General features: G+C 43.0%; 1 protein-coding gene across 3 annotated transcripts in view; it reads right to left on the bottom strand.

Moving 5' to 3' along the window:
• NCK2 (NCK adaptor protein 2) overlaps nucleotides 1-24,114 on the bottom strand; it is a 132,010-nt gene extending 107,896 nt beyond the window's left edge. Inside the window, exon 1 of one of the 3 annotated variants that reach the window (XM_090021107.1) lies at nucleotides 23,898-24,114. The gene's annotated coding sequence lies outside the window, so the exon portion shown is untranslated. Of the gene's footprint in view, nucleotides 1-19,203; nucleotides 19,244-23,897 lie in introns of those variants that run through there. The other 2 variants (XM_090021099.1, XM_090021116.1) reach the window with 2 other exon arrangements.
• Nucleotides 24,115-25,045: the final 931 nt, after the last annotated feature.

The raw sequence follows: 25,045 nt of genomic DNA, 5'->3' as shown, positions 1-25,045 counted from the left end.
GCCTGGAAACAGAGGCACACTGAGCAGGTGGAACTGTCCCACCTTGCCTCCATTTCCAGGAGAAGCATGTGAGGTCAGACCAGGAAGTGCTGCAGTAACAGCTGGTGCTTCTGCCAGAGCCACTTCCCAATCTGGCTCTGCAGGAGGTATAAGGCGCAGCAGCTCCAGCAGCAGCCTTCCAGTTGAGAGCCACTGCCCTAAGGACAGGAGAACTCACTGAAACACTGACAGCACACATGATGTTTTAAGTTCTGTGGAAAAAAATGTTAATTGTAGCAAGTCCTGTTCCTACTCAGACAGTGTGCCTTTTTCAAGAGTTCAAAAATGCTTACTTTCTGTAAATCCAAGAGATGACAAATGTGTTACATAAACTAGGATAAATCAGGTCAATATGAATTCATTTAATGAATTATTTTAATTTTATTCTGCTCACAACAATACCATTCATATTAACAGGAGGTACTAAAGGAGGAAAAGCAGAATAGCACTTAATTTTATCTTGTGGTCCAGGCTTCATTCCCATCTCATTTAATGTGGAATAAATCATGAGTAATTCCACTGCAATTAATTGAGAATTAATTTCTTGTTTAAATGACAAAAAAATATATATATATCAAACACGCTGCGGGGAATCGGAGAGGCTGGGTTGTTTTTTTGTTTGGGTTTTCTGCGGGGGGGGAGGTGGAAGGGAGTTGTTTAAATATGAGTGTAAACAGGACCTGTTTACACTCATGGCTGTAGGAAAAAGACAAAGTGAAGAGTCTGATAAACTCCTTAGTAAATAAGGAGTTACCTGGTAAGTTAAGACATTGGTTCTCAACCAGGGGGTTGCCAAATTCAAAGTTGTGGAAGCATACCCTGACTCGAAAAAGATTGAGAATCATTTCGTTAGCTTTATGCAGTCACAGCTGCATCTCAGCTGTAAAATTACATAACTCAGGGATTTTCAGCTTCCTCATTCTCAAGGCACTGCTCAGAAAATGCTCTTAGCTTTAATTCATTTTTTGACTATGGAAAAAAAGAACAGTTTTTTTGTTGTGGTCTTTCTGACTGGCAACAGGTCAGAGTGGTTTTGATACTGTGGATTACTATTTGAAATCTCTTGGTTTATGCTGAGAACTGCGTAGGTGTTTGCATACAGTGCTAACAGAGCTAATATTGTGCATTACTCTGCAGCACTCTCATTGCACCGCAGGGTGCCTCAGCACCTTGACAGTCACTACTGTAACTGCATACTTCAAGGCTGTCCAGCTGGTAACCCACAGGTCACCTGCAACCTACAAGGGGTTAATCTGCAGCCCCAGGATTCATCAGGTCACCACTCTCCCATCACTCTGGCTATCGCTACAATCAAGGTCCCTGAGACACCTCTACGTCCTGTTTCCTGCCCTCATGGCAGGAAAGGGTGTACTGTCATACAATGGTGCTGGAAATGCCCATGGGATGGTGAAGTACAGAGCCCACAGCCAGTAAGCTGAGAGAACACTGTCTGCACAGTCCAGGGTAGCAGTGTGGGGGACCTGCCCATTCACAGAGGGGAGGAGGAGGGGGCTGCCCGCACCGTATCACCACCAGTGGGCCCAGGGCTCACACTACTGAGGCCCCTGCTGATGCACCCCCCAGATGATTAGAACTTGTACACCCTGACATATTTGATCACTAACTCTTATGAGAAAGAATCCTAGAAGCATCCAAGGGAAGTAATTATTCTGCTCTATTCTGTGCTGCTGAGGCCACATCTGGAATACCATGTCCAGTTTTGGGCCCCCCACTACAGAAAGGATGTGGACAAGCTGGACAGAAACCAGTGGAGTGCAATGAAAATGGTTTGAGGGTGGGGCACATGACTTCTGAGAAGAGGCTGAGGGAACTGGGTTTATATAGTCTGCAGAAGAAGAGACAGAGGGGGGATTTGATAATAGCCTTTATCTGAAGGGCAGTTCCAAAGAGGATGGAGCTAGACTGCTCTCAGTGGTGACAGACAACACAACAAGGAGCAATGGTCTCAAGTTGCAGCAAGGGAGGTTTAAGTTGGATATTAGGAAAAACTCTCCCACAAGGACCAGCTTGACAAAGCCTTGGCTGGGATGATCCACTTGGGGATGGTCCTGCTTTGAGCAGGGAATTGAACTAGATGACTCCTGGAGGCCCCTGCCAAACCTACTTTTCTATGATTCTAAAATTCTTTCTTCCTTTCTGTTTTACACAGCAAATTTCAGTCTTCTTTTTTATGGCGAGGGCAAACAACGGCAGAGAAGGTGGACGTTAATTAAAGTTGCATGTTGAGGTTTAATAGCCAGTGGATGACATCCATTTGGATAAGTGGACTGCTTCAATCCCTCCATGATATGCAAATTCAGGGCAGGAGTTTGCAATGCGGCTCAATGACTGCACCTCACAGCATACACAGTTTGGCAAGTCCTTGATGCTCCATTTGTTCAACAGGCACATTTTCTATGTCCCATATGAATGTGGTTCAACATGATCCAATATTTACATTGCAGGTGGAAACCCAGAAGCTAACTGGTCAAAACTATGACCAAACTTCCGTTGTATGCTGCTGCTGCAGACCACATTTCACACAAGCAGCTCTTAGCATCCAGACTGTTCAATGAAAGTTGAAGCATGTATAACCAGAAACCCTGACTTAAGCCTACATCTTGGTGAGGGGAAGATGATGAAAACGTACCCACGGTCTTCTCTGTTAAGTGCAATAACACAACAAATAATATACCATCACTCCAGAGGCCAAACTTCAATCTTTAAACTCATGGCCACAAAAGTAATGACAACATACACATCTCTCTTCAAGACCAAATAAATCATTACATTGGGCCCTCACTGTGGATTATGCAACTCAACATCAAGGAACAATCTACTGGAAAGAACAAAGTAATGTGTAGACTTCTCAAAACAAACAACATCGCCATCTTGACATTACAGAAAACCCATACAGCAGCTCCCAAACCCTGTACTAAGATCTCTGATTATATGCTAGTCGCTTCATGATACCATCCTAAACATGCCCTGGCTTCGTACATCCATAAGGATGTATGTAACAAAGTGTTGGCCAATGATGACTACAACCAATCCTATCATCATCAAAATTGGTGAGCAAATTTCAGTGAAAAAACTTCATTAAACAGAGTTAAGACTGCTCAGAGATATTTCATGCCTTTCCATAACAGAGCTCAGCAAAACAGACTTTGAAAACTAGAAAAGAGTTCGTATTAGGGATATGAACGGTTAAATAGTTAAGCTATATTTATACTGTTAATGCATTAAGATAATACTTAGCACAGGGCATAATCCAGCAAAGGGAAGCAACACAGCGCACCAAGGAAGGCAGCTGGACAGGCACCCCAGCTGCCCTGCTTGTCTGTCTCAGCATGCTGGCTCTACCTGTGCCTCTCCCTGGCACCACTGACTTGGGAAGCAGGGATGGGGCTAGTACCCATAGGTTAAAGACAGGATGGGAAATGGTTGGAAAGAAACCACATGTGAAATCATTTCACAAAAATAGAAGATCCCTCCCTCTTCTCTCCTCCCAAACCAGTGCACATGGTGCCAGTGCAGAGAGAGAAATAGCGGCATACTGTGACAGGCAGGTGGGGCAGCCACAGTGCCCACCCAGCCACTTTCCTGGGGCACCACATTGCTTCCCTTCCCCACCAGACTGCACCCTTCGCCTCAGACAAGCCTCCAAAATCTGGGACTATCCTGGGAAAAAGAGGACAGATTGGTCACCCTAATCTTTGGTGAGTACATTGGTTTAAATACTTTGTAAAGCTGAAAGGAATGTATCAGTGTTTTCAACGTGATGAAGCTGAAATGGATTGAAAAAATGTATACACTTAAGCCGGTCTATTTTTGTTGTTGGTACTGTAAAACATGACAAAGTTAAGTGAAGTAGATATTTAACTGTTGCGAATTTGTGTTACTGGTTAACCAGCATAATTAAAACAGTTTAAAACAGCTAATTTTTAACAGTATTTACATCCCTAGTTCATATGCACTACAGACCAGTGATGCACATACTACCACTCTGCTTTCAACTTGTAAAGAACATCTCCTGTCCTGTCAAGCACTGAGCTTATCCCACATATCAGAACAACACATCTGCAACATTTTAAAACCCCTTCAATCCTTATACACCAGATGCCATTTAGGAATACAGTTTTCCCTCACATGCTGTACATGCATTCCTGGAAAACGGCACTTAACTCAAATATGCATAAAAGGAACGGACTTTACAATGTAACAAATAGGGATACGTTACAAGACCTCGACTGTACTGACCCCCAGAGCGATTTCTACCACTTTTACAAGACAATTTTGGTACTCACCAGCAGCAGACAATATATACAAGCACAGGGCATAATGGGAATGGCAACTACAGAAACACAGGTCACAGACGAGCGAGGAGCACAGATCCACACAGAAGACTATATTTTGGTGTCCATCAATCTCACAATGTACTGTACAAAGCAGCTGACTGTGGGCTTCCACCACACCCAATCACATAGTTTCATAGTACTTTCATACATGAGTGAATTTACCTCCATATAACAAATTTTTGGTATAAAAAGAGTCATCATAACAGCAAATTCACGCATATAGAACACGCGTAAAGCGACAGAAAGCTGTGTGCTTTCAGGTACTCCTCGTTAAGCCCATATACCACACTACTCATTTCCCAGCTACTTACAATTCTAATGTCAAGATGATCCTATTCTATCTACTGACAACCTATATAGCACAATACTATCCATGCTCCTTTGATGTAGAGACAGCAGGTCCAGCACCTAAATGGATCTCAACTTTGACAGGCTCCCAACTGTTTCCTGATACCTGCAGTATCTTCTTTTGCAGGCAAACATGAGAGGGGTGGTTCCAGTGGATGAGTGCATTTCTGCTGACAACAGGGTCCTTCAGTATTCCTGCTTTTTCCTATGGTACTCTTTAGTTTCCTCACCTTACTGTTCAGTGCATGAAAGTCCTAGAGCTATCATCTGGTGACTTCCAGCAGGTGACAGTGCATCCATCTACAGTTTCGCATTTCAGTCTTTCCAGCTACTGCTCCACTTTGAAGAGATAACAAACAGATCATGTTTGTAAACCAAGCTTGCTCCTGATACTTACCCAGATAAAAATCATCTGTTGCCCCATTTACTTATCCATTGGAAGCTTAAGGCCCTAGACATCTCAAGTATTTCCTCTCCGTCTCTCCATACATAAGCTCTTCCCAGAAGGGAGTACGTCAAAATTTACCAGCACCCTTTCCAGAGGAACTATTGTCAATCAGAGCAAGTAATAACTCTTGTCCTCAGCCTACCATTCAAAGAGGCAGCAAAAGAAAAAGAAAAAAAGAAAGGTGAGGGAGGATTTACCCTAAGGTAATTCTTAGTCTCTAACTCTGACATCTTGATCCACAGTTAGTTAACTTAAATAAATTTAAAGCTAAGAGAATGCACAGCAAAGACTTCTGTGGAGTTTTTCTTTAAACTACCTTCCCAGGTTTCTCTCTAAATAAAGAAAATGTAGTAGTCTCAAATTCTTTTGGAGTATACCAGCCAATCCAGTAAAAAGCCAAGTGAAGAGCTGCTCCCTTAATCTCTCCATGATGCTGGTATTTCTGTTCATTTTGTACTGCCACTAGGAGCACCTGTTTAAGAAAGCCAGCATTCTTTGTCCTCAGGCATGATCTGCAGCATGCTGTTTGGTCCAGGGGTGCTGTTCTCTGAGAAAAATGTGGTAAAGGTAGTGGCAATATGTAGAAGCATGATCATCAAATCAGACAGAAAATCCCACAAATTAAAACAAATAAACAAACACACAAACAAAAAGAACACTGCCCTGACTCCTAGGATTTGGGCAGAGGTGCACCAATCCATTGGTCCCATATCCAATCAGCACCGATATAAGGAAAGGTGACTGTATTGGCAATTGGCTTTTTTAGGCCGATGTGGCCGATAACGCCACCAATAAATGCCCAGTACATGCGTGTAGCCACAGCACAGCACACAGGTGGTGAGACCTGGCTGGTAAGTCTGTTGTGAGGGAAGGGGTGTGGGGGGTGCAGATTGAGGCCCCTGCAGTGAGGGAGGGAGTGGGGCTGGGACTAGGGCAGAGGCAGGCGCTGCATAGTGGGGTGGGGCGCGGGACAGAGTCACAAGGGGCTTATCCAGGTGGTGGGGGAAGCCAGCAGCTCCCACCACTGCACACACTCCAGAAGGGCATGGCAGGGAGGAATGCCCCTGGATCTGCACGCAGGACAGGCTGGGGTAGTGCCAGGCTCTTCCCAGCAAGGGGGGTTGGGCCAGAGCTGTGCTTGCGGCAGGCACCAGCGACACTGGGAAGGGGGCCCTGGGGGACTACAGCAAGTTTTGGGGTGGCTGCAGCCCCTGCCATAGCCCCCTGCTGCCATAGCACTGCTGCCGCTCACCCTGAGCACAGCTCCAGACCAAATCCCCACTGGGAAGAGCCTAGCACTGCCCCAGCCCACCCCACGCACAGATCCAGGGACACATGCCCCCATGCCATCCTGGGGTTCATGCAGCAGCAGGAACTGCATCCTCCCCACCCCTGCACCCTCCAGACAAGCTGCTTGTGGCTCCGTCCTCTGCTCCGATCTGACTGTGCAGTCCCTGCCCCTGCCCCAGCCCCACTCCCTCCCTTGCCGAGGGGGAGCCACAATATTCCCCTCCCCCCTTCACCCACTACAGACTTACCAGCTAGACCTAACTCTCCAAGCTGCCCGGTCGCGTTTCAGAATCGGATCAGTATCGGCGGATATGGCTCTTTTAAAAAAAAAAAAAGCCATCAGTACTGGCCCAAAAATTCTCTATCTGTACACCCCTAGATTTGGGGAACAGAGCAGCCACCTTCTCTCAGAACTATGCTTTTCAAACATGCGGAGCTTAGGGTTGGAAGGAAAGGCTACTGTAAGCAAAGTTTCCCTTGGAAGCTAAAAGCCCTGAAAAAATCTAACATTTAAGTTTCCTTTCAAGGAAGGACAGAAACAAAGTAAAAGGCTGGGACTGAACTGGCAGTTTGTAAGGTGTTCTATAAGCACCCTAGTTTGGGAAGCAGTAGGTCTGGAAACCACTAGCTGTTGTTGCCAGTAGGTTTCATAAACAGTGACCCAGACCTGCTTTGGTGTTTGACAGATCTAGACCTACTACAAGAGAAAGGAAAATTCTGCTGTAAAAGTGTCATGCTCAAATTAAAGAAAATGTATCTTAGCAGTAATGAAATAGATAGTCAGGACATCTCTTTTCCCCTTTAGCTTCTGTTACAGGAAGGCAGCACTGATATTTATATAGTTTGTACTTCAAGGCCCATCAACCTGCAAGTTTGCTTCTGCAAAGGGAAAAAACGTGTGGCTAGAAGTTACTCCTACTCAAAATTTTATCTTTCCATCTTAGTGCTGCCTTACCAAGAATACCGTCTCACCAGAAACTAAAATTGAGAAAGTCAGCATAACAAATTACTTTCACTATGGAGTCATCTAACTCTGCTTAAAGCAAATCACAATGGTACAAGGTGCATGCCTTGCCTACACCACTGACAGAACAGCAATAGCAAGACAAACTTTTGGAGTTAGAGAAGTGGTGTGAGGTTAACTTTTTTTATTTTTAGAGTGCCGAAAGTATCATCATGCTTCAGGACATAACAGAAGTTAAAAACTGTATTTCCCTGGGGAAGGTTATTCTGTGTCTGCCTGCTGCAGGGTATCTTTTATCTTCCTCTAAAGCAAATAATAGGACCTCTCTCCAACAGCGTGGTGCGTTAGCTAGACCACTGGCCTGATCTACAATGGCAATCCCTGGGTTGTCAGGACTATCAAAAGATGGACCTGATTCTCAGCTGTAAGTGCTTTTACTTTATTTTTTTCTTTACCACCTTAAGGAGGGAATATTTTTCTGACTACAGCATTACATCCAATTCTAAGAGGACTTGTCTAAGAGGATTCACACGTATGTTTACCTTGATCCATATTTTAAACTTACTTTGTGGAACAGCTGGAGAATTCCACTGGTAATTCCGAGTTGACCCAGACCTACATACCAGTCCCACGCACATAACAGCGGTAGTACACTCTTAAAGTAACTACCATCCCCTATGACTAGGGCTACCTGACTCTGGAGTGGCTGAGGGCCAAACATGGTGCCTGTGCCTGGCAGCCCCCCCAAAAAATTTCCCCCACTACACTGGCTGAGGTTGCAGCAGCCTGCACATCCCACATGGGCAGTAGGATTGTCATGCAGGTACCCCAAGATCCTGAGTTATAGCAGCACACAGCCCACTAACCCCCCAACCATGTGGGCTGCACAGGTGGTACCGTGGGCTGTTCATTGCTATGCAGAAGTGGGCAAAACAGCCCCTAAGGCCCACAGGCTGTCAGCTGGATAACCCTGCCCTATACAAGTATCACTGTAATGAAAGATTCCTGCTGGAGACAGATATACATATAGGAAAAGAATATAGTAAAAGCTGCACTATCTGGCATCTTACAACCCAGTGTGCTATACTAACTGGCATGTTGGCCTGCAAGATAAAGTGAAACCAGAAGTGCCCACCACGGCACTTCCGGTTTCTCCGAGCCCCCATGGCCAGTGGCAAAGAAGCCTGCGCTGCCAAGCCCCCATGGCCTGGGGGCATAACAGGCTATGCAGGGCTGTGTACGGCCTGCCTCCCTGTCCCGCGGAGCCCACAGGGCCCGTGGGATGGGCAGCAATACCACGGGAGAGACAGAAGGACGCCCCAGATGCAGCAGAAGTGGCAGCCGGGGCCGCTCAATTAACCGACATTTTTTGTTATCCACCGTCCCCCATTCCCAGGGGATGCCGGATAACAGAGCTTTTAATGTAGTAGGTATTCTGTACCCAGTGAAAGATGTGGAAGTTGCATTTTAAAATATGTTAAATGGATTGTTATGTTACTATGTTCTGCTGTAAAGAAAGTAAGCAGCTACTTTTATTTTTTTAAATTTCAATGTGTATAGTTCTAAAAATGTGTGGTAGCAACATTATATTGTTTCCTTACTATGTAACAAGTACAAGGTATTACATACATTTTTAAGTCCTGCATATATTTTATTTTATATTTATAGATATTTCGAAGTCATAGTTAAAAAAAATTACTATTACTTCGCTTTGGTGCTTTTTTTGCTTGGACACATTCCAAATAAAGCTTTGGATTGAAGCAAAGCAAAGTGATCAGCCCACTAAATTTCAATACAGAAGCACAGAAAATGTGATCTTCATATACTAAAAACACTGGTGAACACTACACATGAAAATGTATTACTCACCTCAGAAAACTCTCCATTGTTATAATTTGATCATTTCACACATCAGTGATCAATCTTAGCCGAGCACATTCTAAAAGTCCACACATAATGATAAAGAATTAGACATACCAAAGGAAAATTAAAGCCCTTCCTTCAGAAGCGAGTTTATTTACCCACAGATTTTTTTTTTTTTTTTTTTATACAAAATGACTTTTCCTGTGCTTTTTGGTATGAAGCCAAAGAAATTGAAGACAGGAAAATGGTTGATGGGAAGAACCAATGACTCAGCAATCAGAAACAGGATGAAGACAACAAGACTACTTTAAAAAAAAAAAAAAGACACCTTAGTCAGATCCACACTTAATAACCACACAGAGGCATCTGGAAATGAGGAATGCAAACGTACTCAACTCTCAGCTTCTTACGATAGATTCAGTCAGGATGCCTGCTCTCCAACTTGCCTTCCATTTTCTGCTCAGTCAATTGCAGCTGAAAGGTTCAACCTGACACACACAGCCCTCACAATCAACAACTGTAGCTGAAGCTAAAAAAACCCTCCAGGGCATACTTGACTGAGCACAAAAAAAAGAGCAGAGATTGTACATAACAGCAAGGGCTTAAGTGAGGGAAATACCTTACAGGAGTTATGGAACTGAACACTTACTAGATAAAAGATCACAAGTAGAGACTGGTTAGATGTTTTCCATCCAGCTGAAATGGTACAACACAAAATGGTATATAGCACCATTGCTATATTTAATGCAATGGTAATTTCTCCAACTGTATTTCCTGATGTCCCTTTTCATCCATAACATTCCTTACCTCTACCTATACCCTAAAGAACTTCTTTTTGTTCTGACAGGGCTGTCCAATTTCTGAGTTGCTAGAGCCCACATGCTGCATGGGCTCCTCAAGAACCCCCTTCACCCATTGCACAGCAAATGCAAGCTCTCCCACACACTTGCTACCATACAGGCAAAGCAAGCCCCACCCATTTTTCTCCCTATGTGGGTAGAAAGCTCAGCAGACCCCTTTCCTGTTGCATTTCCCTGCTCCAAGGAGCCACCAGCCACTGCAGGAGCAAGGGCAAGAGTGGTGGCCAGACAGAAGCCTATGGATACACAATAACTCTTTGCAGGCCACATACAGCCCATGGTCTGCTGATTGAATAGACCTGTTCTATGGTGTTCAGGTAATTTAGATCTCAATCCTGCAGTCTATTCTACATAGCATTATTTCTTCTTATACCAATAAGAAGCCCCACTGATTTTAATAAGTTTTAGTTCAGATGCAAGAAAATATTCACAGACAGAAGACTGCAGAAAGCAAGCATTACAAAAGACTGCTCTAGAGGTGTGTAAAGTGCCATACAAAGGTCACAGCTTTAAATCAACAAAGCAAGCAATCAGCGGAGGTTCTCCCTACTGAGGCACTACCCCACTTAGTAAAATAAGACTATAAATCCAAAGTAAATATCTTTTCATCCCAATTCTATAAGAATTCTAAGAAATAGCTGCTTCAGTGGTACTGCAGTGCACCTATTAACTAGTGGCTTCCCAGAAGGACCTCATTCAACTGCCTTCAGCCACAATACAACTTTCACAAGTGGCTTACTTAGAACATCTCATTCAAAGCTAACTTACATTGCCAACCTACTGTCAGCCTCAAGTCACTCATGTTAAAGCAGAGAAAAGGGAGATGACAAAGGGTTGAGAGAAGGGAAAAAAAGGATGGGACATAATGCTTTAAAAAAAGTGGGCTGAAATAACAGACTATATAATCAGTGAAGAAGAAAGGACAAATGGCAACAGCAATGGGACAAGGGAATACAAGTAAACCACAGGCACATTACCAAACTCTCTACATTTTTACTAGGTATACACTTTACTTCATCCTTCAAGTTTTAATGAAGATACCAAACAGTACGGTACACAGAACAAGCACCTGGGGAACCCCAACTGATACTTCCTGCCAGTTAGACTGGAATTTAGACTTTTTTAGCATGATTTTCCAACCAGTTATAAATCTGCCTGATGATAGTTTCATCTAAACCATATTTCATTAACTTACTTATGCAAATGTTATGGAAATAAACAGGCTTAGGGGTGCACCAATAGAGATTTTTGGGACCAATACCGATATCTGATTTTTAAGGAGGTATATTGGTCTATACCGATCCAATTTCCGACATAGCATGGACAGCTGCCTCCAGCTGGTAACTCCGTTGCAGTGTAAGGGGACAGGGGAGGGCAGATCAATCCCCCTGCCCTCCCCCTGAAGGAAGGGCCAGAAGCAGGGGCAGGCGCTGCCCAGCTGGGGCAGGGTGTGGCGCAGAACAGTCACGGCTCATGGGGGGGTAGCTCCCTCCACTGCTGGCACCTCAGCAGGGCACAGAGGGGGGCATGTGCCCCTGGATCTGCACAGGGCAGCACAGGTGGGCTGCAGCTGCACCAGGCTCAGGGCAGGGACACGGAGGGGGCTGCAGCCACCCCAAATTTTACCATAGCTCCCTTCCAGGGGTGCCGCCACCATGTCCCCAATGCAGCCCCAGCTCTTCCCTGCTCAACACCCTGCCTCCACCCACACGCCAGGAAGAACCGGGGCTGCACTGGGCACACAGTGGTACTAGGGAGGGAGCTATGGCAAAGTCTCGGGTGGCTGCAGCCCCCGTCCCAAGCCCAGCCCCCAGCGAGAAGAGCACAGAGCAGCCCCGGCTCCACCCCACAGCTGCACCCTGCCCCACCCCACCCCGCACAGATCCAGGGCCACACACTCCACTCCCCTTCCCCTCCCCGCCACCCCCATACTCTCCCAAGGTACAAGCCGCAGTGGGAGCCCACAACCCCCCTCCCCAAGCCATGGCTCTGTCCTGCGACCCAATCCAACCCGACCCGCCCTGACTGAGCAGCGCCTGTCTCTACCCCACCCCACGCCCCTTCTCCCTCTTCCCCTTCCACCACAATGGACCTACCAGCTGGAGGCAGCTCTCAATGCTGCCAGCTGCTCCTCACTGCCTAAGTGCTGCACTGTGACTGCATGCACGCGCTGGCATTTATTGACCAAATTATCAGCTGCATCAGACCAATTTCCAATACAGCTAATTTTATTTATATCGACAACAATCTGCTATCAGGCCAACATATTGGTGCACCTCTAGAAACAGTGTCAGATGCCTTACTAAAAACTTGAAATACTCACATTTACTGCCCATCCCCCACCTCCCCAATCCAAAACACATCACACTTAGGCCTGACTTGCTCTTGACAAATCTGTAAGACTGTTCCTTATTACTTTGTCATCCTCCAAGTGTTTACAAATTGATTGTAATCTTACCACAAGATCTCCATGTAGAAGAATCAGGAAATAAAGGTTTGGAGAGAAAGAGGAGGACAATAAAGAAAAAAATCCCCACAGAATTCCCACTGGTCATAGTAGTTGGTGGTGGTAAAAAAAAACAAACAAATGCACACACCCCCACCCCCCCAAAAAAAAACAACAACAACCAACAGCCCACATTTTCTCTGCCTCAAGACAGACAAGTGTACTTCTTTTCAAGGACAAGTTCCCTTCTACCACTTTTTGGCAAAAGTTGCAATACCATGTAAGTAAATATGGAGGGACTAGGAATGAAGATTCAATAGGTATATGCTAGAGAGAATCATTGAACAAGAGTATAATTTAAAACCATTTAAAGAGTAAAAGGGTTAAAAAAACAAAAAACCCTTAAGATGACCTCTCACAGCCCAAACCAATATTCAATGAATGTTTTAGACTGACAGGATATGGGGAGGGGGAAATCACAAAGAAGAAAGAGAATCACTCACTTAAATATCTGGCTTTGCAGGGGCTGTAGCTGGTATGGTCCATTACATTACAGAGTTCTGAAAATTAAATTTAGTTTGCCAAAGCAACTTCAATAGTATGCTGACTTGAACAACATTTTGTATTGATACAATCCATGCCAACAAATTAAAAGCCCCAGTGAAACAGATGCTTGAAACTGTCATGGACACCTACTTGCTATCTTTAGGACACACAGGATCTAGAAGCAGCACTGTGAGATTCTAAATTGATTCCTCCAAACACCTCTATTAAACTCAGTTTTTACATGACAAAAGATTGTAGGTGGCACTACTATAAACTCTACCTGAATATCAAGCTGTGTTATTTAGACATCATAACTAAGAGCAAGAATGATTTACCAACTAAAAGTTAGATAAGTTATCATATTTACTGACACAAAATAAAGGCATGTCTACGTGTCACCCTATGGCGACATAGCAATGTGCTACTTCACTATATGGCGTGCCATGGTGACGTAGTGATCACATGCGTCTACAATCATGTGTCTACACGTGATCACCAGCTATGTCACCGTAACAGTGAAATTTAACCATGTACCTTATGCACAGGGCAGTAACCGCTTGTAGAAAAGAAAGTGCTATGGCACTGTGCCGTAGCAATGTCATCATACAGCAGTGTAGATACGCCCATACGCATCTTTTCCCCCAAAAAATTAGCCAGCCAAAATTGGGGTATGTGTTTCAAGCAAGGAGGCTGATTTCCACACTGGAGTGGATGCATGGGGACACTGCTTGGGGCTGGGGCTTCCCCCCATCCCATCTTCATGGAGGAGGGGCATTTGCTGCTCAGCCAAATGCTAGAGATTTAACCCTATTTCAGCTGCTACCAAAATGCAGCAGCTTTTAGCAGAACAGCTAAAGACTCCTTCCTAGCCAAAAACTGGAGGTGTAGCTCACCTGGCTGCTGCTGAATTGGCAGGAAACAGAGTAAGAGATACTGGTGAGCAGAATCTATCCATGCTCAATGCAGCCAGAATTCAACCAGAACTATGGAAAATATCTTTTTCTCTTTGCTCTGCCTCCCCAAAACAAGGTGTGCATCTTATTTGAAGGCATGTTGTGAGAGAAAAAACATGGTGTGTTGTTAATTTGTCCAGAAAGACTGACTTTCAGCTGTAAAACCAGTTCCAACTTTATACTAAGCACATCATTCAGAGATATAGGAACTGTCAAGTACAGTAACAATATTTTATATAGATTTACAATTGTAACCACACTTTAGCTGAAGAATATCTAAAAATGATTCTGATGATCAATTTGTAGAAGTCTGACAAAGTTGAATGCTTAGTGATTTACCTTAAACAATGTTTTAAAACAACATATTATTGAAAATTATAGAAATATTAGGAATATTCTTAACATATGCAACTCAATTACTTTTCCAAAATTTTAGCAAATAAAGGAATATCATTAAATACATTCGACAATACATAGCTTACAGTACTAAGCAATTGCTCTTAATTTTAAAATGTTAAAGTTATCAATGTATATACATCTATTAAAGAGCAAGATGAAATGCAACTGAAACACTGACTACAGCATACTAAAACCACATCAGATTTCTTCCATAATTTACATATGGATCCCTGCTAACACGTCAATAGAGACCATAACTAAAACAAAGTGATTGTTTTAATGTTTCAGGCAGTTTTTCCCTTAGTCTCCCTACTTACCACTACCCAACATCAAATTTTTTCACTAATTTTCATATTTGAAGAATCAGCCTCTTGACAGCTTAGCCTTTGAATAAAAATTCTTGTATGCCCCCTTTTTTTCTTTTCCTTTTACATTTTTTGTACTAAATGTAAACTTTATATGCATACTAACCATTATACAAAAGTTATCCCACATCTAGTGCGGGCATCTTGAAGGACAACTCATAACATTTTCATCTATAATAAGATATCAGATTAATTTTCACTACATAAAGTTGAATCAGTATTGCAAAATTGCTGAATCTCAGTTCTGTGCCAACACAAAAAAAACCCATAGCTAGTATTCGACTTAGTAAATTATCACACAGCTCACTTTTTTTTCCTCTCCTTCACAGCATAAGCTGCATTCAGTGTACCAAAATAACTGAAACCTTGTAATTTTTCCAATGAGTGGCCTCCTGAAATACAGCAATGCTTGAAAATTGGTACTTAAACTGGTACTTTGATTCCTGCACAATTTCTTGTTTGTGCCATTAGGTCTTATCTTAGTACATATTATAAATCTCATGTGATGATATATTAAGAACGCCAACATCCACTCTCAGGTAAGTTTAGGGCATATCTACATAAAACACTACGGCAAAATGATTACTATGCATTTATTAATACCTGTATAAGCAAGTCCCAAATAAATGCACAGTAACCAGTTCCGGCGAATGTCTTAAGTGATGCTACTGTGCAGTAGCCTAATAATACTGCACAGCAGACTATTAACATGGTCTGTGCTGTGATGTACCAGTGCGCAATATTATTCAGCTACTGTGCAGTAGGCATCTCGTGTAGATATGCCCACAATTTGCAAGGCATACCCATTACATGTGAAAGAGACCCTGGCAAGTTGGAAATTAATGCTGCCACCTAAAAAGTTCTCAACTGTAGTAGATAAAAAGTCCCCACTTAACATAGCTGAAAGTGAATGAGATTAAATGGGTAAACATCTCTTTTTTTCCCCAATTTGTTTATTTTGGTATTTGTTAATACTTTACAAAGTCAGGTTTCCCAGGTGTTGATGGGCAGCTATATCTAGTACATGATACCTGCATTTAAACACTACCATCACTCATGTATTGTTCCTAAAGATCCATAGAGGAAAGTTCCCCTCTCCCCCAAAAAACCCTTCAAGATGTAGGGCATCAGAAACAGCACAATTATAAAAGTAAAAAAGCAGAAAGTGTGTGGGTGCTCACAGAAAGATTCTATTTTTTAAAATATCTGAAGAACTTACTTTAGGATAATGAGATAAATACTACTGGAAATTAGCCTAGTTAAAAAAAAGAATGGTAACTGGCAGCATCCCTTTAATTCCCCAGCAGAAATGAACACACATTCAGTGATCTGTCAGTTTCAGTTCATATTAGGAAAAAGTGTGAATATTTGAAAGTAAATAAGCAACAGTCCTGAGGGAAAAAAAGAACATGATGTGTTTCTTAAGACCGCATTTTAGAAATGGGGAAGCTTCAGGAAGGCTTTCCCATCCAGCTATAATGAAAAGGAGGATGATCACAATCTCCTTGGGTTCTTTATAACCCTCTGGCTGAGAACAATAGTTTACCAAATTTAACAATTAAAGCAGAGTCTAGGAAGTTAGCTTAACATCAGCCATCAACATTTATCAGATCCTGCTTAGAATACAATTCAAACAACTATGACAAATGCAAACTCTTTACATTTAAAGCCATTATCTGAGACTAATGAACCAACCTGGGTTGTACAGTAACTGAAAAATGGAAACTGGCTCAAAAAATGCTCCTCCTCTCTCATCGAAATCAAACATGCAACAGTAGCATGTATAGAAGCCCCACGTTTGAGTGTTTTTGCAGGGAAGGAAAAAAGAAAAAGAAAGAAAACAGAGCCCAGTCCATACCTAGGTATTTCTACCAAGTTACTTACATTAGAATTACACCAACCTGAGACTCTAGAGTGGCTGAACTTTACCAAAACTATGTAACCTCATTCTTACCTTGCAATAATAGTACAACCTACTGAAACCTGTGCTGTTTTTATGGTCATGAACAATGGCTAAATGCAGTTTTGGAAAAAAAAAAAATGTCAGACATTTTTTATTAGACCCTGTATGAAGAACAACTAGTTTTATTTTTTTTTTTTTAATTACCATGTGCGCATATTCATTAAGTATCCAACTCTGCAAGCAGTCTCACTGATTTAATGGAACAGCTTTAGAATGGCATAATTTACAAATGATACAGAACCTAGCTGAATACAAGTTAGCTACTTGAACTTTAGGTAGAAATAGGTTAACATACAATTTGACATGCATGTCTTTACAAGTTAAAAAAGCATTAACTAAAAAAAAAAAAAAAAAAAAAAAAAAAAAGAATACAACCTAGAAGGTTTAGACCTTAATCCTGCAAAAACATAGGTACACTTATTTTTACATTTTGTAAAAAAAAAAATTCACTATTACAGGGCATAAAGTTAAACATAAGCTTAAGCCTTTGCAGGAACAAGTTTGTTGCTTTCTCATTAGGATAGAAACAATAAAGAAAAAAAGAACAATGTCCTTGATAAAATAAATTCAACCATGGTAACAATCATCCAGCTTCTTAAACTTTAAGGGAAGGAGAAAACAGGAAAACTTGGACAAAATAAATATCCAAGCTTTCAGAAAAGAAGTATGAAAGATCAACAACAACAAAAAAAAAAGATAAGAACAACAGAAATAGGACAGTACCATATTTAGTTGAATCCAAGACCAAGCTTTTTCCCCATTCAACATGGGAGGTGGGGGAGAGGGTTTGGGGAGGGGGGCGTGGAATCCTCATCTTACATTCAAGCACCAGCTCAGGGTAGGTAGCAGCTGTGGCTCAGAGCCGGAGCCTGCCCGAGGCCAGGGCTGTTGCCACCACTGCTGCCTGTGCCAGGATGGCTAGCGTGGCAGCTGGGGAACCATAGGAGAGACTGCACAGTGAGAGGGGGTAGCACCAGAGCCACCACATAGGATATGTGGTATCAGGACAAGGAAGGCTGGGGGCGTGGAATGAAGGAGGGACAGGCAATGAATTAAAATAACCCTCCATACTATGAACATAGAAAAATTTAAAATTCATAACAAATGTATAGTTTTCCACGTATAAAGTCTACTGCGAGGTTGCCGTACATTCAGTCATCTTGGATTTGGGGATAAATACAACAGTAAAGGTAAAAAGCCCAAAGACTTTTTTTTTTTTTTTTTAAACAAATGCTTATACTTGCCCCAACAGACAAAAGTGTTCCTTTAGAGTATGATTATATGATTTATCATTATGATTCCATATGAATTCCTTAAGAGCCTGAGAGAGACAGAAAGATTGGTCATCTTCCGATGCTTGTGCTAAACACAAGCTTTACTACAGCTCACTTTTAAAAAAATACAACTCACAGCCCTTCTACAGACATCTCATTACACCATTCTTAAATTAGGTCACTCAGAGCCCTCAATACTGGAAATTTAAGCCTTTTAATGTAATGCAGCAAGTCATTCAGTGTCAAATGGAGGACACATCCTTTATTATAACATTAATTATTAGGTATATTGATGTTAGTTTCCTTCTGTACTGACATTAAGTGAAATTCAAAATGTAACATGAAACATCCCCAATACAAATATTTCTATGTTCATCAGTGTTAACAAATTCAGAGTGTCTACAAAACCTGACAGCATAAACACTGAGCACAATATACAGGCAGCATTCAGTAAGTTTGCACTTTTAGTGTACATCCCTTTCAGTATAAAGATCTCACAATAAACTGTTACATCTAAAAACACAACGTAGATACTCTGGTATTCAACACTGATGCTTAAAAAAAAAATCTCACTATTTTCCATTAACAGCCGTTATGCTATATCCCATTTCTCCATTAACTGAGACAAAAAACATTTATACCATCAACCTGTATAAAAATGCCATGCAACTGCACATACCCTTGCCAATATTTATAGAGAAACTATATCGTTAAAGAAATGTGTCTGACAAAGTTACCATGATTTGAGGGAATCTGTGCAAAGCAGAATGACTAAAGGCAGCCTAAAACTTCAAACTGTAAAACAAATGAAAAAAGGAAAACTGCAACTAGCATCCAACAATCTGTAGCTCTAAATTAGACAGCATAGGAAGACAACACTTTTAACTAATAAAGAATGTGAAACGCTAAAATAAAATGTACTTACTACTGTATGGCAGTTCACTGCCTTACAATACTATGTTGTGAAGTACTACAGACCAAAGTTACGCATCTGTACCATGTGCACTTTCTAAAGTCAGTACATACAGATCTTTACACAAGTTTATAAAAAACTTAGTAGCTTGGGATAAACCAAAACACTGCCTACCTTCCAAACTCACTGATAAATGCGTGCATGTGCGCGCACAAATCACTGGTGGATTTTTTTCATCTGAGTCTAACTTCTTACTTTTTCCTTCTCAATTGCGCTAGTCCTGATGTATAAACATTAAAAAAAAAAAAAAAAGTAGTAAGGAAATGGTCACATCAAACATTAAATGTTAAAATATTTGCTTCTTCATACAGTTTTGTTAGAAGACAGATTTAGAGGTACTGAATGCATTCGCAATACTATATGAATCTAAGCACTATTTGGAAATAAAAAAGAGTCTTAAAAGTAAAATGTAACTGGAAACACAAATCTTCCTCCAAAATCTTTGCTCTACTGTACTCTCATTTTTTCAAATTAATTTTACAAATGAATTTTGGAAAAATGCTGAATTAAATTTTTATGAAAGGTCTTCTTTTCCCATCTTTGAGCCAAGAGAATTCTATAGTAAATTTTACCAAATTGTGTGGCAATGGTAACTTTTAAGTGTCTGCGTTTCCACTCCAGATTCCAGAATGCTTGGCACATCATCATTCAGTAGTTGTGAAATGTAATAACCCTTATAGTATGTTTGGAGGTACAGCATACACCCAGGAAAATGAACATGTGGTTTGTCATCATGACAGCTTAACAAAGTGCAGTTCCAGAATGTAGTGTACAGCCACGTGTCCTGCCTTTTCCACTGAAAGGCTGAAAGATTCTTCACTCATCACCATACAAAATAGCATCAGCATTTCACCTAAGCACTGAATTTCTTTAGAACAGCATTAATTTAGACTGGCACTGGATACTAACAAGACATATACAGAAGGTGAAACAAAGAAAACTTCTCCGCAGAACACGCCACTCTCAGAAGAATAGGAAGAGGAGACATCATCTCAGCAAAATGAAAGGTGACCAGCACTTGTTTAGCATGTGGATTTTCCCCAAGAAAGTAGCCTCATTGATTCAACAACTCACTTCATTGGTAACTCTTGAAATGCTTAGATAATCCCCAACAAAAGGTACTATGGAATTTCAAAATAAATTATTAGAAATATGGAAAATTAATGTATGCCAAATTTACTCCACCATTTTTTACTGGATATAATGTTAGCTTCCTGTCCTGAGCCGCTCTACTTTTACAACAGTAGTGTCATATCAAAACAACTGCTGTATTTTATCAGTGGATAAAGCTTTAGGGAAGTGTGAAGTCATGCTTTACATAATTTTTAAGTGCTTTGGAACCACATGGAATGAAGGCCTAAAAAATAACAGCCAAGAAATCCACTACTTTATAGGAATATATTCATTTTATATTATTATTAAAGTCATGATTTTTCAGTTCTATATAAAAGATTACACCTGATTTTAAAAATCTTCCTCCTTTCCTAATCAAGAAGGGTTGCTTATCTCCCATTAATAGCCACTTTTAGGAATCATTAAAAGATGGTACAAGCTGAAAATTCAATTTCTGCAGGTTTTTTTCTTTTTTCAAGGACTGCCATAGTTGGTACCTTTCAGCAGTAAAATGCTAACAGACATCAGTTTCTTACTACAATATAAGCAGCAAGAAACATCTCATTAGCTCCCTTCATCTTGCCTTAGACGTAACTAACTTGGAATGACTACCCATGCACATGTCAGACTGACACAAAGCCACCTGTAAGAAGAGACTGATGCTATTGATTAGGAGAGTAGCTAACTCCATCCTGTGGGAGAAGCTGCTAGCAGCTGAGAAAATGGAAAATACCTCCCCACATGCTACAAAAGAGGACGGGATTTAGTTCATCTGCTATACTGAACCCAGCCCTCAGTTTCATCCATTCACAAATATTCCGAAATATGTAGTCCTTTCACCACTGGAAAAAAAAAATACACAGCAGATTCTCTACATCCCCAAAACATTAAACATGGAACTATTTTTTTTTTCTGATGAGGGTTATCACCATCCCCTTCTACTAAAATGTTGGCCAACCAAGATATCCTGGCTATTTGCTAGAACATAGTACTAACCATTAATACCTTATAACCACCCCCCACCCTCCCATTTTAAGTGCATTTAAGTTTTTTCAACCCAGACATTAAACTAATACAAAACAAACTTACATTTACTGCATATAGCAGCATTCTTTGGAGAACCTACAACGTTTTCTCTTACACGTGGCCCTCTCGAATTCTACCTACTCTACAGCAAGAGTATCAGTCACATATCACCATATGACTACCTATATTATTTTTACACTGACTTCCATCCACTAAAAAAAAAAAAAAAGAAGAAAGAAAGGAAATCTCAGTTTTTCTGTCACTCTGGGATGTGGGTAGGGGGAAAGACATTCTGGCAAATGTCACAATTTTGAGTTCCAATTAAACAGAAGTTTTCATGATACGAAATAAATATTTCTGAAATGTTACTACAAGCAATTGGATCACCCTACTTTACTGCTTCTGAAATGGTTTTTAATTAACAGTTTTGGTATTCTCTAGTCAAGATGTCATCTTCCTCACTTGAATGTATGAACTTGTAACAGACTACTCCATCTTAAAATTCTGCATCCTGCTGAACCAGGTAACTACACAAAAAGTACTTTAATCATAGGTTTAACATTTAGGAACCTCTGCTTTATTAACAATGAAAGCATGTTCATTTCTTTTGTAGAACACAATTCACTGATCTATTCTAAAAAGTAAGTTTTCTTAACTATTTCATGCTTTCAAACGTTAAATTGTATTCTTTGTACTATTATTTATGGACTAAAAATTAAATCTTACATTTATATAGCAGGGTTTTGTGCAATAACAAATCCCTAATCAGCTCTGAAGAATTGCTTCACCCACTACTGAAATGTAATCAGTCTAATTTCTTACAAGACAACTAATGTAGCTAATGTATCAAAACAAAGAAAGATGGGAAGAAGGAATTCCCCAAATAAATCTGTAAGGATCAAAAATGGTGTCTGTCTTGGAAAACCTCAATCAATACCCACACATACAAGTATTACAGATCCTTAAACGGTCCCAAGTCATCAAGTTTTCAGCACCACAAACAAACAACACAGTGCCCAATAACATCACCGTACACTTAGTTTTGACTGATTTAAAAGAACAAACAGGGGCTCTTATTAAATTACCCGTATAAACTCAAGATTTCTTTGGAGGTCTTCTGTATGAAAAGTGACGGAAGCCTACCCTACCTAACTTTCGAGATCTGAAGAGAGTTCAGTTTACAAGCTGCAGACTGTAGCATTTCTGCACATTGAAAACATGGTAAAAAAGGGCATTGCCTTTAACTTCCATTTGCATTTAATAGCAGTCAAAAGGCAGCTTTCCACAGAACAACCCTGCTCTTTTGCAGGGCCTGTCTCTTCAGGACAGAAGCTGTTTTGCTGGTGGAGCACTGGGTCCAATGAGGGAAGAAGCAGAAGTAAGAGTGTTCCTTATCCTTCCCCTGCAAAAGCCAAGAGATGATAAAAGGAATAAACTGGTAAAGGCGATCCCCTCCCCCTCCCATGCAACCAGCCAGGAAACTTTAAAAGGAAATGAAGGGGTGGAACAGAAGAGACAGAGAAAGAAAGCTAAGAGGGAGCTGGAATTTCAGTTTTTCAGACACTTACTCGGCAGAGACCAAGGTAGGGAACCAGGCAGAAGATAAATGACTACATAATCTTTGCATTTCTTTTGCAGGGGAGTGAAATCTTGGAGATCACTCAAGAAATTGAGCACATATTTGTCACTTCTGGGCAGCGGATTCAGATGCAGTTAACAGCAGCCCAGCCACAACAAACAAAACCTCTCACGACTTATGTATTGCACGGGGGACACACTGCCAATCTCCCTCCATCCCTGCCCAGAGCTGTCAGCAGCTGCCATCCTGGCTAAAGTTGAGTGAGAAGTAACTATGAAGGCTGAAGTGCCAGCCCCTTGTTGCTGATACCACTGCTCGGGGCACCCCCAAGCATTTTAAGTTTCAACCACCATGATGCTACCTTTCTGAAACAATCGAGTCACTTCAAGTCCAATTGCCTTTGTTACCAAGTTAAGCACCCAGAGCTGTGTTTAACCCAAACCTGTGCTGACACAGCTGCGTTTGTTCCTGAGCGGTTGCTGAAGAACAGCGGTGACAAGTATGGGGCCACACAACTGCTCAAAGGCAATGGCACTGAGCTTAAAAAAAAAGGGCGGGGGGGAGTAAGCAGGGGAGATAACAAGCTCGCAGATACTGAACACGTTAAACCCTATGAAGCCGCTTCACTGAGAGCACAAGAAGCCGAGTCCCGCCCGAAGCGCGGGTCTCTTGAAGGGACACCCGTGTCTTTAAAGCTAAAGCCACCAGAGACCACACGGATTGGGCCCGAGAAAAGGAGCAGGGGCCGAAACGGGACACAGCTGCGGCCGAAAGGCAGGAGGTGGCAGAGAGGAGGGCAACAGAGCCCCCGTCTCGGCTCCCACCCGGATGCAGCCCGAGGGAAGCGGGCGGACCCCTCGCAGGAGGCAGAGGACGGGGCTCTGCGCCCGCACACCTGCACCCCGCGGCCCCTCCCCCCCACCAAGTTTCCCAGGCCCCGGCTGCGCCCCGCCCCGGCCCGTGACCCTCGCCCCAGGCCGCCGCGGGCGGGACGTGGCGGGAGCAGCGCCCCCACACCCGCAGGTGAGCCCGGCCGGGGCCTCCCTTCCCTTCCCGCCCCGTCCGCGGGCGGGGGCGAGGCCGCGCCTACCTGGGGGCAGCGGCGGCGTCTCCCCGGCGGGCTCCGCTCTTTGTCTCGGCGGGTCCCGCTCCCCCTCCCGTCGGCGGCGGATGCAGCAGCGGCAGCGGTAGCAGCCGCCTCCTCCTTTCCGCGGGGCCGCCCCCCGCCCGCCCCTCCCGGCCGGACGCGCTGCCCCAGGCCCCGGCTGCTGCCTCGCTCAGCCCCGTGGCGGCGGCGGCGGCGGCGGCAGCAGCATCAGCCCCTCCCCCGCGCCTGCCCCTTCCCTTCCCTTCCTGCCGCGGCAGCTGTCGGGATCCGTAGGGCGGGGGAAGGGGGCGGCCCCTGAGCCCTCCCTCCCTCGGCCGGGCTCCCGCTCCGCCCCCGCCATGGAGACGCCCAGTCCCTCCTAGGCCTCGCACACGCACCGCCCCCCAGAACCGGGCACTCGGGGGTTAAAGCCCCGCCCCTTCACGGGGGGTGGGGGGGGAAAGCAACATGGGGCCGCACAAAGCCCCTAACTCCACGCTTCACACATGCGGCCCGAAACCGTTTGTCCAATTCAACTGCAGCCCGAACTATAAATAGTCCAGAGCTCCCCGCCCCCTCCAGACCCGCCCATTGGCGCTTCCTGTGTGACGTCATCCTGGGAACCCCGCCTCATGAAGGATGCAAAGGGCATGCGGGGGAGGGACGCCCGTTCTAAGGTCTCCCGCCCCCACGCAGACACGCCTGGCACTGCCCCATTAGGCCTTCCCCGTGACGTCATCCGCGGGAGCCCCACCCCCTAGAGGCGGCCCGGGACCTAAGGGTGAATGCCAGCTGCGAGGGGGCGGGGCCGTCTCGCGGGGTGGGGCGAGCTGGGCCCTGTGGGAGCTCGCCTCAGCGGGCGGAATAGGCTGGGAGGGCGAGAGTGTGGTGAAACCAGGGTCACGTCATTAGCAGGGATCCTGGTTTTCTCTGATTTAAAAAGAAAGCCCCAATTTTGGCATTAAAAACAGTAACCCAAATCCACATTTTTCTGTGATTAAAATGAAACATCACTATATATATAGTAACCCAAATATATATATATATACTATACAGTACCTATAGTAACCAACTATATATAGTTACCCATATCTATCTATAGTATAGCGTAGCATATATAGTAACTATATACTATAGATATTAACCCAAAT

Source organism: Crocodylus siamensis, chromosome 1, assembly GCF_052110815.1.
Source record: "Crocodylus siamensis isolate JL-2025a chromosome 1, ASM5211081v1, whole genome shotgun sequence".
Lineage (NCBI taxonomy): Eukaryota > Metazoa > Chordata > Crocodylia > Crocodylidae > Crocodylus > Crocodylus siamensis.
This window is presented reverse-complemented; position numbering and strand designations above follow the sequence as displayed.